Below are 14211 nucleotides of genomic sequence, written 5' to 3'. Positions count from 1 at the left end.
CGTAGAAAGATTTAAAGACCAGCTGAGGTACGTCTGCTCCACAGGTCCCCACTAAATGGGAGAGTCCACCTTTAATTACCACCTTAAGGAGATTTAATTACCACTTTAAGGAGATTTAACACTTCAAGAGCTGTTCTCAGAATTACATTGAATAAGTCTATACCTATATAAAAATAGGATAAATGAGACACTATTTTTACGTAATATTAGACATTGAGCACCCCCATGGTTTGAATGGAATGATCCAGGTTTCATATGCAAATATTCGACTATGAGATTGGCAGTCAACTAAGGCTCGTTAGAACGAATCGTCGAATATTCCACTATTTGGGGTCACCCCTAGTGAGATCCTTTGATCTTCCGGCTCATTTGTCTGCATGTTCATTCATAAAGCTCTGTGCATTGACCTTATATGGTTGAATGTGGGCGTGAAAAGGGCGGAATAAGAGGCTGAACTACGTGCGCATATCTCCAGGTGGTTTGTGATTTATAAACAGAACATTGCGTAAAGTTTTCGTGAGAACAGTTTTATAAATCAGAATTATTTTTGGCGCACGCCATTTCCGTTTTTTCGGAGTACGTACTCTTTTAGTAGGGATTCCTCTGTGGAGAAGTCCAGAAGGACAACCCTCTCTCTGGAGCACTCCACAGATCAGACCTTCATGGTAGAGAGGCCAAACAGGAGCCACTTTGTCATGATCCTCATCATGGCAGCCCTCTCCTCTCCCTCTTTGTGTGTGTTTTGTCATTTCCCTGTCTGTTGCTCCTCCTCCTGTGTCTCTTCCCCTTGTTTGTGTCTTGTGGGTGAATGTGGGCGGGGTTTCCATTCTGCAGGCAACACCAGGTGAAGCCACTCAATAATCAACCCTCTACTATAAAGACTCCGGATTCTCTCCTACTCGTTGCCAGATCGTACTTCAGTTTTTCAGTGGTATACTGAGTCCGTGGCTCCTCAAACATGTTTTTGTTCTGCTTGTCTTTGTGTGTGTCAAGCTGACGTCCTTGTGTATTTTCATTTAGATTCAGAGTTTGCCGTGCATGCTTCCTGCTCTGGTGCTGATCGCTTCCCTGTCTGCTGCTGAACCTGCCTGCCTTTGTCTGAGCTCCAGTTACCCTCTGTGGAAGGACTCTGGAAAGAGGGACTGCTCCGCTCGTTACCCACGGCGCCATTACCACGGAGTTCACTCTGAATAAACACTTGTATTTTTCACAATCCAGCTTGCCTGAGTTTTGCATTTGGGTCCAGTCCTAGTGACAATCATAACAGAACGATCTGGCCAAAATATGGACTCAGCGGACTCAGAGGCAGGTCCACCTGTGACGGACCTTCGACACGCGGTGTCTGCTCAAGGAATCATGCTTGGGCATCACGACCAGACTCTGCGAGAGATAAAGGATTCCCTCGCCAACCTGGCTTCTGGATTCTCTCGTGTAGAGAACCAACTACAAATCAATAATCCTCCCGTGTCTCCTCTCTCCCCAGCAGTACTGAGTCAATTTCATCCCCGTGAGCCCTTCGTGCCAGCCCCTGAACGTCATGACGGTAACCTAGGTGACTGTAAGTCTTTTTTGTTTCAATGTTCACTTGTGTTTGAATTACAGCCTTTGACTTACCAGACTGACAGAGCTAAGATTGCCTACGTGTTAGGATTACTCACGGGGAGGACTAGGGCCTGGGGAACTGCTTTTTGGCACAGTCCATTGACCGCTAACGCAACTTTTGAGCTTTTTTCCAATGACATGACTTCAGTGTTTGACCATCCCATTACTAGCCATGACGCTAGCAATAAGCTACTCAGCTTGCGTCAGGGGACTCTCAGCACAGCCAATTACTCTGTTGAGTTCAGAACGCTAGCTGCAGAATTGGGGTGGGATGACCGTGCACTCCAGAGTATCTTTTTTAAGGGACTTAATGAATCAGTTAAAGACTGCTTAGTGGGGCGAGCAGAGACAGTCTCTTTACATGAGCTAATAGCTTTAGCAATAAAGATAGACAACAGGCTCAGGGAACGACGCAGGGAGAGGGCACATGTGGTCACGGGGAGCTCACTTGGTACTGCTGCTGCAGCCTCATCCGGGACCCCTGAAGCCAAACCACTCTACCCTGAGTATGGCATCCATAGGAGTCGACGAGCCCATGCAGCTGGGACGGACCCAGCTCACTCCAGCAGAGCGCAATCGGCGCTTTAAAGGAGGTCTTTGCATCTACTGTGGACAACCTGGTCACCAGCTTGCCACTTGCCCACACCGGTTAAACCCAAGTCCTCACCAGTCACAGTCGGGGTTCTGGTGAGTAGCACTGTGGTTCCAAGTTTACCCCGAAAACGCATCAATATTGATGCTTGTTTCCTGGTTAAAGGCAAAACTATAACTCTTGAAGCCCTAGTTGACTCCGGTTCAGATTCTAACTTGCTTGATTCTCAGTTTATTACTCACTCCCTGATTGAGACATTCCCCATTGACACCCCACTGGCAGTTAATGCATTGAATGGTGAATTACTGGCTCATATAACCCATCAAACTGAGCCGTTAGCACTCATGCTAGCTGGTAATCACCATGAACAGATAGCATTCCACGTCATGTCATCCCATGCTCCACTAGTTCTTGGTTTACCCTGGCTCCAAAAACATAACCCCGTGATTGATTGGGCAGCCGGTAAGGTCATTAGTTGGAGCTCATTTTGTCATTCGTCGTGTCTAAAATCTGCTGTTCCCCCGTGCTCCAGTGAACCCAGTGTTACTCCACCAGATCCCCCGGACCTCTCCTCCATACCTCCCGAGTACCATGACCTGGCGGAGGTTTTTAGCAAACAGCGGGCCCTGTCTTTACCACCCCACAGGCCTTATGACTGCGCTATAGAACTACTGCCTGGAGCTCCACTACCTACCAGTCGCCTCTTCAGCCTCTCCGCCCCTGAAAGAGTAAGCATGGAGACTTATATCACTGAGTCCCTGAACTCTGGCATAATCAGGTCCTCTTCCTCTCCTCTGGGTGCAGGATTCTTCTTCGTGGCCAAGAAGGATAAAACTCTCAGACCCTGCATTGACTTTCGTGGACTTAACAACATTACCGTCAAGAACAAATCCCCCTTGCCACTCATCAACTCGGCCTTTGATCCCTTGCATGGCGCTACCATCTTCACCAAATTGGACCTCAGGAATGCCTATCACCTGGTGCGCATAAGGGAGGGGGACGAATGGAAGACTGCTTTTAACACCCCTTTGGGCCATTTCGAATACCTAGTCATGCCATTCGGATTAACCAATGCCCCAGCCATATTTCAGACTATGGTAAATGATGTGTCAAGGGACTTCCTTAACCGCTCTGTCTTCGTCTACATTGACGATATTCTGATCTTTTCCCACAGCCTCGAGGAGCACATTGTGCATGTGCGCCAGGTCCTGCAGAGGTTGTGGGAGAACAAACTGTATGTCAAAGGAGAGAAAAGTGAGTTCCATGTTACGTCTGTTTCTTTCCTGGGGTACATCATAGAGAGCGGTAAGGTGCGGGCGGATCCGGCTAAGGTCCAGGCGGTGACTGAGTGGCCTCAACCAGACTCCCGCAAGCAGCTCCAGAGGTTCCTGGGTTTCGCCAACTTCTATCGGAGGTTCATCCGGAACTACAGCAAGGTAGTGGCACCTTTAACTCGACTGACCTCTCTGTCTGTGCCTTTTGTCTGGTCCCTTGAGGCAGGGAATGCTTTCAAGGACCTCAAGAGACGATTCTCTTCTGCTCCGGTGCTGATCCAGCCTGATTCCAGTCGACAATTCATTGTGGAGGTTGACGCATCAGACATCGGGGTTGGTGCTGTTCTGTCTCAAAGAGCGTCAGGGGATGACAAGCTACACCCCTGTGCCTTCTACTCGAAAAAACTGTCTCCTGCAGAGCAGAACTATGATGTCGGCAACCGGGAGTTACTGGCGGTCAAGTTGGCTTTGGAAGAGTGGAGACACTGGTTGGAGGGAGCGGAATCACCTTTCACTGTCTGGACGGACCATAAGAACCTTGCCTACATCCAGGGAGCCAAGCGCCTCAACTCTCGTCAAGCCAGGTGGGCTCTGTTCTTTGGAAGGTTCAACTTCAACCTCACCTACCGACCAGGTAGTAAAAATGTTAAACCGGATGCATTGTCCAGACAGTTCCACAATGACAATGAAAAGCCCTCTGAACCTGACACTATTCTCCCACCCTCGTGTCTAGTTGGGTCTCTCACATGGGCGATAGAGTCGGTGGTCAGAGAGGCCCTTCGTGCTAACCCCGATCCTGGTGGTGGTCCTCAGGGTCGGTTGTTTGTACCTGTTTGTGTCCGTCCTCAGGTGCTCGAGTGGGGACACACCTCTCGCTTTGCCTGCCACCCTGGGTCATTCCGCACCCTGACTGTAATAAAACGACACTTTTGGTGGCCCACCATGACCGCCGACACCAAGGAATATGTCAAGGCCTGCACTGTATGCGCCCGGAGTAAGGCATCCCATCGACCCCCTGTTGGGCTACTTCATCCGCTTCCAGTGCCTGGCCGTCCCTGGTCGCACATTGCCCTGGATTTCGTGACTGGTCTGCCTCTTTCACAAGGTAAAGACACTGTTCTAACGATTGTGGATCGTTTTTCCAAGGCAGTACACTTTGTGGCCCTCTCCAAACTACCGTCTGCGGCTGAGACGGCGAATCTTCTGGTGGACCACGTGTTCCGCATCCATGGAATTCCAGCGGATATAGTGTCGGATAGAGGTCCCCAGTTCACGTCCAGGGTGTGGAAAGAGTTTTGCCGGGCACTGGGAGCAACGGTCAGCCTCTCGTCTGGATACCATCCCCAGTCCAATGGCCAAACGGAACGGGCTAACCAAGACCTGGAAAGTGCTCTCCGCTGTGTATGTGCCCGGAACCCGTCTTCTTGGAGTGCTCATCTTGCCTGGGTCGAGTATTCTCACAACGCCTTGACGTCTGCAGCCACTGGTATTACGCCGTTTGAGGCCTCCATTGGCTATCTACCACCTCTGTTTCCTTCTAAGGAGCAGGAGATTGCCGTACCATCGGTCCAGTCCAACCTTCGCAGGATCCGTAGAGTCTGGAGGGAGACCAGAGCGGCTCTTCTGCGCACCCGGGACCAGAATAAGAGGTTGGCTGACCGGCGGCGTACTCCTGCTCCCACATACCGCCCAGGACAGAAGGTTTGGTTACATGCTAAAGACATTCCCCTTAGTGTGACTTCTAAGAAACTGTCTCCCCGATTCATCGGTCCCTTTGAGGTTGACACGGTCATTAACCCCTCTGCTGTTCGCCTTAAGCTCCCGGCGTCCTTGAAACTCCATCCCACATTCCATGTATCCCAACTCAAACCGGTTTCCAGCAGTGAGCTCTGCCCTCCGGCCGTCGCCCCTCCACCCCCCCGGCTCATCGGTGGGCACCCTGCCTACGTTGTTAGCCGCATTCTGGATGTTCGGAGGAGGGGCCGTGGTTATCAGTACCTGGCGGACTGGGTGGGTTATGGTCCCGAGGAGCGGAGTTGGATTGCCCGGGGGCTTGTTCTGGACCCCTCTCTTCTTACGGACTTCTACCGCCAGCACCCTGGCAAGCCTGGTGGACCGTCGGGGGTCGGTCGTTGAGGGGGGGGGTACTGTCATGATCCTCATCATGGCAGCCCTCTCCTCTCCCTCTTTGTGTGTGTTTTGTCATTTCTCTGTCTGTTGCTCCTCCTCCTGTGTCTCTTCCCCTTGTTTGTGTCTTGTGGGTGAATGTGGGCAGGGTTTCCATTCTGCAGGCAGCACCAGGTGAAGCCACTCAATAATCAACCCTCTACTATAAAGACTCCGGATTCTCTCCTACGCGTTGCCAGATCGTACTTCAGTTTTTCAGTGGTATACTGAGTCCGTGGCTCCTCAAACATGTTTTTGTTCTGCTTGTCTTTGTGTGTGTCAAGCTGACGTCCTTGTGTATTTTCATTTAGATTCAGAGTTTGCCGTGCATGCTTCCTGCTCTTGTGCTGATCGCTTCCCTGTCTGCTGCTGAACCTGCCTGCCTTTGTCTGAGCTCCAGTTACCCTCTGTGGAAGGACTCTGGAAAGAGGGACTGCTCCGCTCGTTACCCACGGCGCCATTACCACGGAGTTCACTCTGAATAAACACTTGTATTTTTCACAATCCAGCTTGCCTGAGTTTTGCATTTGGGTCCAGTCCTAGTGACAATCATAACACACTTCTTGGTACAAAGCACATGAAAGTTTGCCAAAAGGAACCTAAACGACTATCAGAACATGAGAAACAACATTCTCTGGTCTGATGAATCCAAGATTGATCTCTTTGGCCTGAATGCCAAGCGTCACGTCTGGAGGAAACCAGGCACCGCTCATCATCTGGACAATACCATCCCTACAGTGAAGCATGGTGGTGGCAGCATCATGCTGTGGGATGTTTTTCAGCGGCAGGAACTGGGAGACTAGTCAGGATATAGGGAAAGATGAACGCAGCAAAGTACAGAGGGATCCTTGATGAAAACCTGCTCCAGAGCGCTCTGGACCTCAGACTGCAGCAAAGGTTCACCTTCCAACAGGACAACGATCCTAAACACACAGCCAAGATAACAAAGGAGTGGCTTCAGGACAAGTCTCTAAATGTCCTTGAGTGGCCCATCCAGAACCCAGACTTAAACCCGACTGAACATATCTGGAAAGACCTGAAAATAGCTGTGCACTAACGCTTCCCATCCAACTTCATCAAGCTTGAGAGGATGTGCAAAGAAGAATGGGAGAAACTCCCTAAATCCAGGTGTGCTAAGCTTGTAGCATCATACCTGAGAAGACTGGAGCTCTAACCCCTTCCAAAAGGTGCTTCAACTAAGTATTGAGTAAAGGGTCTGAATACCTATGCACATGTGATACGAGTGTTTTATTTTTAATTAATTTGCAAACATTTCAACAAAACATTTTCACTTTGTCATTATGGAGTATTGTGTGTAGAATGTTGAGGGGAAAAATGAATTTAATCCATTTTAGAATAAGGCTGAAACACAACAAAATGTAGAAAAAGTGAAGGGGTCTGAATACTCTCCGTACCCACTGTATGTATGTTCATTTAATAAGACGTCTATGTATCAATTACTGTCACGGAGCGGGTCAGAGACTCAGCTGCTGAACAACAGAGAGACACAGCAGACCAGCAGATACCCAATAAAGATTTTAATAACAACAAAAGATCATAGTGAAGCACTGGCAGAAAAATGGTAACTAGGAGGTGGGCATAAGAAAATGGAAACAAAAGAGGCAGGGCAAAACAACTAAAAACTCTCTACACTACAAAACAGACCCAGAGAGAGAACAAGGAACCTGGGCTGACAGTCTGAAAAAGGGAAGCATCTTGAGGGAAGGCACGCTGAGGAGGTGTGCAGCATGGCTGAAGGACTTCCAGAGTATGTGCAGGATCAGGCGAAGCTTCCAACAGAGCAGGCAGAGTTGGTCTGAGATTGTGTTATACAACGGTCCGGCTCCGAGTTGTAGCTGAAGTTAGGCTTTTGTGGCAGATGAGATGAGTTTCTGGTGGAACACACTGGTGATTGCCAATCGCCTGCACCTGTCTGCATTCACACACCTCACTCACACTCACCTGGGGAAACAAGGAGGGAAAGGAGGGGGGAAGGGAGAGACTGCCACTAAGCAGAGCTGGAGGGCCTGACAATTACACCTACTCAAAAGACATTCCTCAGCATTTCTAAACAGCCAAAACATCCAGCACACACACAAAGAAACAAACTTTTCTGAAACGCCTACTCTTCAAATTATGAGTAAGAAAGGTGGTTCATTTAACCACTGAAGCCTTAAAGGTGACATATCATGCAAAATGGACTTTTTAATGGTTCTCTACCTGAAATATGTTTCCCTGGCATGTCTACAAACCCCCCGAGAATGAAAAAAATCCATTCTGCCCCTGTTCTGATTTCTCCACCTTTCTGTAAATGTGTGTGAAACCAGCCGTTTCAGACTTCAGTGTTTTTGTTACGTCACAACAATATCCGGTCTATAACAGGAAGTCAGAGCTTGGAGTTTGTTCAGCCCATAGACTGTATAAAATACAACTCAACCCCTCCTCTGTTTTTCATTCCCTGCACACATGTGTGCTAACAAGGAGCTTAGGAGGGAGGCATGCTAGTTGTAGGCTGTCTTAATAAACACAAAGGTCGGTTTTACTCCCCACGTCTGCAGATTTGAAGATCTAGTGGATGATTTTTATTTTCCATGGAAAAGTGCTAGCGCTAGTTAGCATAGCTACACAGCTACATGTCGTAGCTGTAGCTGTAGCTGTGTACCAAGACTAGCGTCTACATACTGACAAATAAAACAACAAGAAACACAGAATCTGTGACCAATCCTTCAGAAAGGTCCTGCTGCCTTTCTGGTAGAGGTCGGTTTTACTCCCCACGTCTGCAGATTTGAAGATCTAGTGGATGATTTTTATTTATCATGGATAAGTGCTAGCGCTAGTTAGCATAGCCACATAGCTACATGTTCGTAGCTGTGTACCAAGACACGTCTACATACTGATATATAAAACAACAAGAAACACTAAATCTGTGACCAATCCTTCAGAAAGGTCCTGCTACAGGCGCCTCTCCATCAGGATCAGATTCTGGATCAGATTCAGAGGGTTGAAGTAACGCTGGTCTGTGAGCAGCCGTGTATATTCAGCCAACATGTAAACATTAGATCAACGTACTGGACAGCCGAGGGCACACCCACTTCCTGAGGGGGCGTGGTCAGAGAGAAAACAGACTGTTCTGAGGAGGACTGAAGAAGAGGGTTTTTCAGGCAGACCAAAATCTGATTTCAAAGTGTTTTTTTGAGCATAAACTTTAAAGACATGTTTTGGGGACCTCTTAGACCAATATATATTGATGAAAAAAGCGTGATATGTCCCCTTTAAGAGCTTCAGCAGACCTGATTTATTGTCTTATTATGCAAGATTCCAGTTTCAATGATGTTCAAACCGTTTGTTCCTCAAAGGGTTAACAGACTTGCGTTGAAAAACAATTCAAATCTCCCTGGAATCCACGGACAATTTGCCAGTATGATGCTGCCGCCTGAATTCCAACATACAGTGAATAGTGAAAGTCTCCACCCCCCTGTTAAAATACCAGGTTTGTGATGTAAAAAAACGAGACCAAGATAAATCATGTCAGAACTTTTTCCACCTTTAATGTGACCTATAACATGAACAATTCAACTGAAAACAAAATTTAAATCTTTGACTGAACACAATGGAAGGAAAAAGGACGGGAGATGACACAGAGGAGCGCTCTGGAAATGCTGTCGGGACCGCCACTTTTCAAAAAGTCAATCAATCAGTGTGCAGATCCCCCGGTGACGTGTGTTGTGTGACGTATGGACCAGCGGAGATTCCCTCATCTGGAATATATGGGACACTTTGACTCTATCTCCGTGCAGCTTCCCCAAACTCTGTGAAATTGGTGGGAACCTCCATACCAACATTCTACTTAAACCTAGCCTAGGTTTCATATGTTTTACAATGAGTTTCTCTCCTTCACTAAAGCCCTTAAAATAATTGACAGCACACATGCTATGAAATTGTTCAACTTGATTAACAAGTATGATCTGCAAAGAAAGTCCTAGCATTGTGTTGTTTGCTTTTTTGTTCTTTTTTTTCTCCCTTTCTTTCTTATTTCATGATTGGATGTCATCTTCAGACTGCACTTTATACGGACTCTAGAGTTACTTTTTTCTAAGAGATATATTTGTTTAAATGCACTATTTGCACCTGTTCATTACAAAAGAGATTGTGAAGGATTTTTGCCACAATGTTTTGTAAATTGATTTTGTTAATACATTTATTTATTTTTAATAAAAAAAAAAAGAGGAGGATTAGAATTTCTTCACTTCCGTCCCACAGTGGAGGTGTCAGTAAACTTCCACTTCACAGTGGAGGAGCCGTTAAGCCGGCTGAGAGTGGAGGTCTGCAGCTGGACCCCTCTCGACACTACCTGTTTTTATGGGATCAGGAATAAACAGAAGCTCACTGTGAGGACAGAGAGTGAGGAGGATTATGTGGTGAGTTGTGAAAACTTTGTCTGTCACTTGAATCCAGCTATCGGTTGTTGTAGTAGGAAGTTAGCTCTGCCCCCTTTAGCTTAACCGACTTCCCCATTCAATGTCCTGGAGCTCAGCCTTGTTACTGCAGTCAAGCCAGCCTCCACTGTATTCTGTTTGATGACAACAGACAGCTGTGGTGTGGGAGCCCCCCCTCACTCTCAAGTATTGAGCACTCGTTTACACACGATTTTGACGTGCGAATCGATGGAGTCATGACTGTGGAGTTATTGTTGGTTGTCGACAGAGGGCCGGGAAGGCTTGAAATAACAATGGAGACGGAGGACGGGAAAAAACATCTGTTAGAAGGGATAAAATTGGGAGACACTTTGATCACGGCGAGGGAAATAAACTGTGATGAACTGGTGGATTCATTTTGAAGTCTGCCTGTTTATATAACTGATCAGCAGATTTTTGACAGGTTGGCAGAGTGGGGAGTGAGACCTGTGACAAGTGTGAGGAGGAGGATGTGGCCTGGAACGGAGGTGGCGGACGGGACGCGCTTCCTAAAAGTGAAGTTTAATGAGGAGGTGAAGTCGCTGCCGTATTCAACAAGATTCGCTACCCTGGAGGAAGTCGAACACTTCAGGGTGATACATGACAGACAGGTGAGGGTCTGTCGACTTTGCATAAAGCAGAGACATATCTACAGGGACTGCCCGGACTTTAGGTGCTTCCGCTGTGGTGAGCAGGGCCATTACGCAAAGGAGTGCGTCCAGGAGGAGAGGAGGGAGCGCAGAGAGGAAGGCGCAGCAGCTGAGGGAGAAGGAGAATGCGAGGAGCAGGGAGGTGGCCGTAGGGATGGGTACCCAATTCGGTACTTTTATAGGTACAGACCGAATTCCGTCGGTACTACCGAGTACCGACTCACGTAAAATCAAACGGTACCATGTTTCGGTACCTGAACGCATCCCTGTGACTGTGAGGGAGAGGAATAGGAGGCGAGTTTCCATACTTTCACCCTGTAATAAAGTCAGAGACTGACCGGGTGGACGTCTCTGCTCTCTGCATGGGAGCACGCCAAACGGAGCCTGCAGCTGACGGGCGCACGCACTCAACGCGAGGCAGAACTGTAGCAGGATTCAGTTTATTTTATACAGTCTATGGTTGAAACTGACCCTCTGGCTCAGACTACCTGCCCTGTTTATAACGGTTCCTGTGTGCGTGAATGCCCAACAAGTAAGTTGTGTGTCCTGTTATTATAAAGAGACAGAACTGACTGTTTCCCGTCTGCAGGCGTTCACGTGTGTTCATTGATAAACTCCTGAAACAGCAATCAGACGCCACGAGCACGTGTCAGCTAATATATCTAATCACCTATATAAACCTGTTTCTGTTCATTCATGTTAAATTAAATTAATATGTTCAATTCAACAAATATGAGATTTTTTTTAAAATTAATATTTATTACCACATAAAAACACAAAAGTACCAAAAATTGGTACCGTTGAGTACCGGTACCGATTCCCAGGTACCGGGTATCGGTTCAAATGTGAAAGGTACCCATCCCTAGGTGGTCGATACCAGCCCCGAGCAGAGGAGACCGGAGAGGCGGGAGGCGTGGAGCCGATAGAGGACAACGGGGACGGGAGCGTGGAGGGAGGTGGAGGCGAAGCAGAGAGAGGACAAAAAGGAGCCGGCGGAGCGCTGCGGCGGAGGGGAGGAGGGAAAGGACTGAAACACAGAAAGACTGTCATCAGGGGAAAACGGTAAGAAAGAGGGGGAATCTCTAGTGTCCGATGGAGAAGGCCTACGATCGTGTACCACGGGGGCTCTTGTGGGGGGTACTGCAGGAGTATGGGGTTCTGGGGCCGCTACTGCGAGCTATCCGGTCCCTGTACGACCAAAGTGAGAGTTGTGTCCGCATACTTGGCACAAAGTCGGACGCGTTCTCGGTGTGTGTTGGACTTCTTTGTATGTGGGCTTAGACATGGCGTCCATTCAGCGCCTGCAGCTTGTACAGAATGCGGCTGCTCGCCTCCTGACTGGCAGGAAAAAGAGGGAGCACATCACACCTGTGCTGCGTGCTCTCCACTGGCTCCCAGTCCGTCACAGAATTGATTTTAAAGTTGCACTTTTAACGTACAAGGCCCTAAATGGATTGGCACCATCCTACTTGGCTGATCTTCTCCATGTTCACAACCCAACCCGAGCACTGAGGTCAACAAACCAGCTGCTCCTGGATGTGCCTAAAAGTCGCCTTAAAACCCGGGGAGACCGAGCCTTTGCAGCAGCGGCCCCCAAGCTCTGGAATGGCTTGCCACTCCAATTAAGATCGGCCCCACTGTTGAATGTTTTAAATCTTTGTTGAAGACCCATCTCTTCTCTTTGGCCTTCTCCTCGTGAAGAGGACATTAATATCCTGTTATGTTGTTGTTTATTGTTGTCTTCATGTAATTTTTACTTTACCTTGTAAAGCACTTTGGACAACACTGGTTCTTTTTAAATGTGCTATAGAAATAAAGTTGACTTGACTTGGACTCCGCCAGGGTTGCCCCTTGTCACCGATCCTGTTTGCAATCTTTATGGACAGGATCTCAAGGCGCAGCCGGGGGGAGGAGGGTCTCCAGTTCGGGGAGCTTGGAATCTCAGAACAGTCATACTCAGTCACTCCAGGATTTCGCGGGAATTTATTGTGATTGTTGCGGCCCAAAAATCCTGAATTTGCGACAGCTTTTTGAAAAAATTGCGGTGAAAGTTGCGATTATTATTATTTATTTTTTTCCCCAATAACATCTCAGGGGAAAGTAAATACGCTAAATTACAGTTCTTTTTAGAAAGCATTCTTGATGTGGCCACTGACTGTATTTTGATTCTCTTGATTCACAGAAAAATGCCATGAAAGGACTGTATTGCACATTTACGACGGTCCCTGAATGCACCTCGCAGCGACTGATGCACAGTCAGTTCACGGCACTCTGAAATGAATCTGCATCTTTGATGACTAGGAGTTGATCAAAACTTACTGAATGTGTCTGATGTATCACCAAACTGGATTAAATCAAGCTGTAGATGCAGAGCTTTTTATGGTAACCACGGCAACAACGTCAAACATCAAATAGTAAACAGACGTCCCCCGGTTGTGTCTTTGTCACTAACGCACACCGGGGGTAAAAATCCTCAATGAAGATGAGACAGATGCATGGAGGTGAGGAGAGCTGGTTCATAAAGCACACCTGCTGCAGGTAGAGACCAAGCTAACACTGAGCCCCTCAATCTATAAATAACAACGTTGTCATGGTCACTTGTCCTGCCTGCTGTCCCCTCTCTTCACCCGTTCTCTGTGCGTGTTTTGTTGTTGAAAAGTGCCGATCAAGTGAGGACTTACGTTCATGTTCCAAGGAAGTGAAATTGATGACAAAACCGATGACGTACAGGGGCTGAGATTAAGATAATTGGTCAAATTTGCGGGAAAGTTGCAGTGATTGTAAAAAATTGCAAGGCCGCGAAAAAATCGCGCTGATTGGTTGAATTTGGGTTGATAGTTGCGATCGCGAAATCGCAACTTCCTGGAGGGACTGCACACTACAGACTAAATTCAAACGCAGTATGTAATACTGCCTACTACATTAGTAAGTAGTATGTAGCAGGCAGTTTCAGAAACAGCCGTAGTGTCCTTTTATTGAGGCCAGCCTAAAGGCTGATTTATACTTCTGCGTCGAATCGACGGCGTACCCTACGCACCTCCTCCAAAATGTAACTATGCGTAGAGCCGACGCGGACCGCAAGCTCTGTGATTGGTCCGCTCGACGGCTTTGTCTTTCCCGCATTCACAGCACTTCCGGGATCCCGGACATCGGCCACGCATCGGCCACGCATCGGCCGTGTATTTCATCTCCTCCTCTCTATTCTTCATGTATTCATGTCTGTATGTTAAACAGCAACATGTATCAGCTGTAGATTAACAGAACACGCTCTGAATCGATGTGGAAAAGTAAACAGAGATCGTAGCAGGACCGGAAGCAGGCGACCGGCTATCAGAGAGACCACACTGCCCTCAGGCGTTTCGGAGGAGAATTGCTGCGCGACACAGACACATCGACGCACAAGTATGTGGGGCTCATGTCCGCGTCAGCCCCTGCTGCGTAGGGGAGACGCAGAAGTATAAATCAGCCTTAAG

This window comes from Notolabrus celidotus, chromosome 21 (genome assembly GCF_009762535.1).
Source record: "Notolabrus celidotus isolate fNotCel1 chromosome 21, fNotCel1.pri, whole genome shotgun sequence".
NCBI lineage: Eukaryota > Metazoa > Chordata > Actinopteri > Labriformes > Labridae > Notolabrus > Notolabrus celidotus.
Note: the sequence above shows the minus strand (reverse complement) of the source record.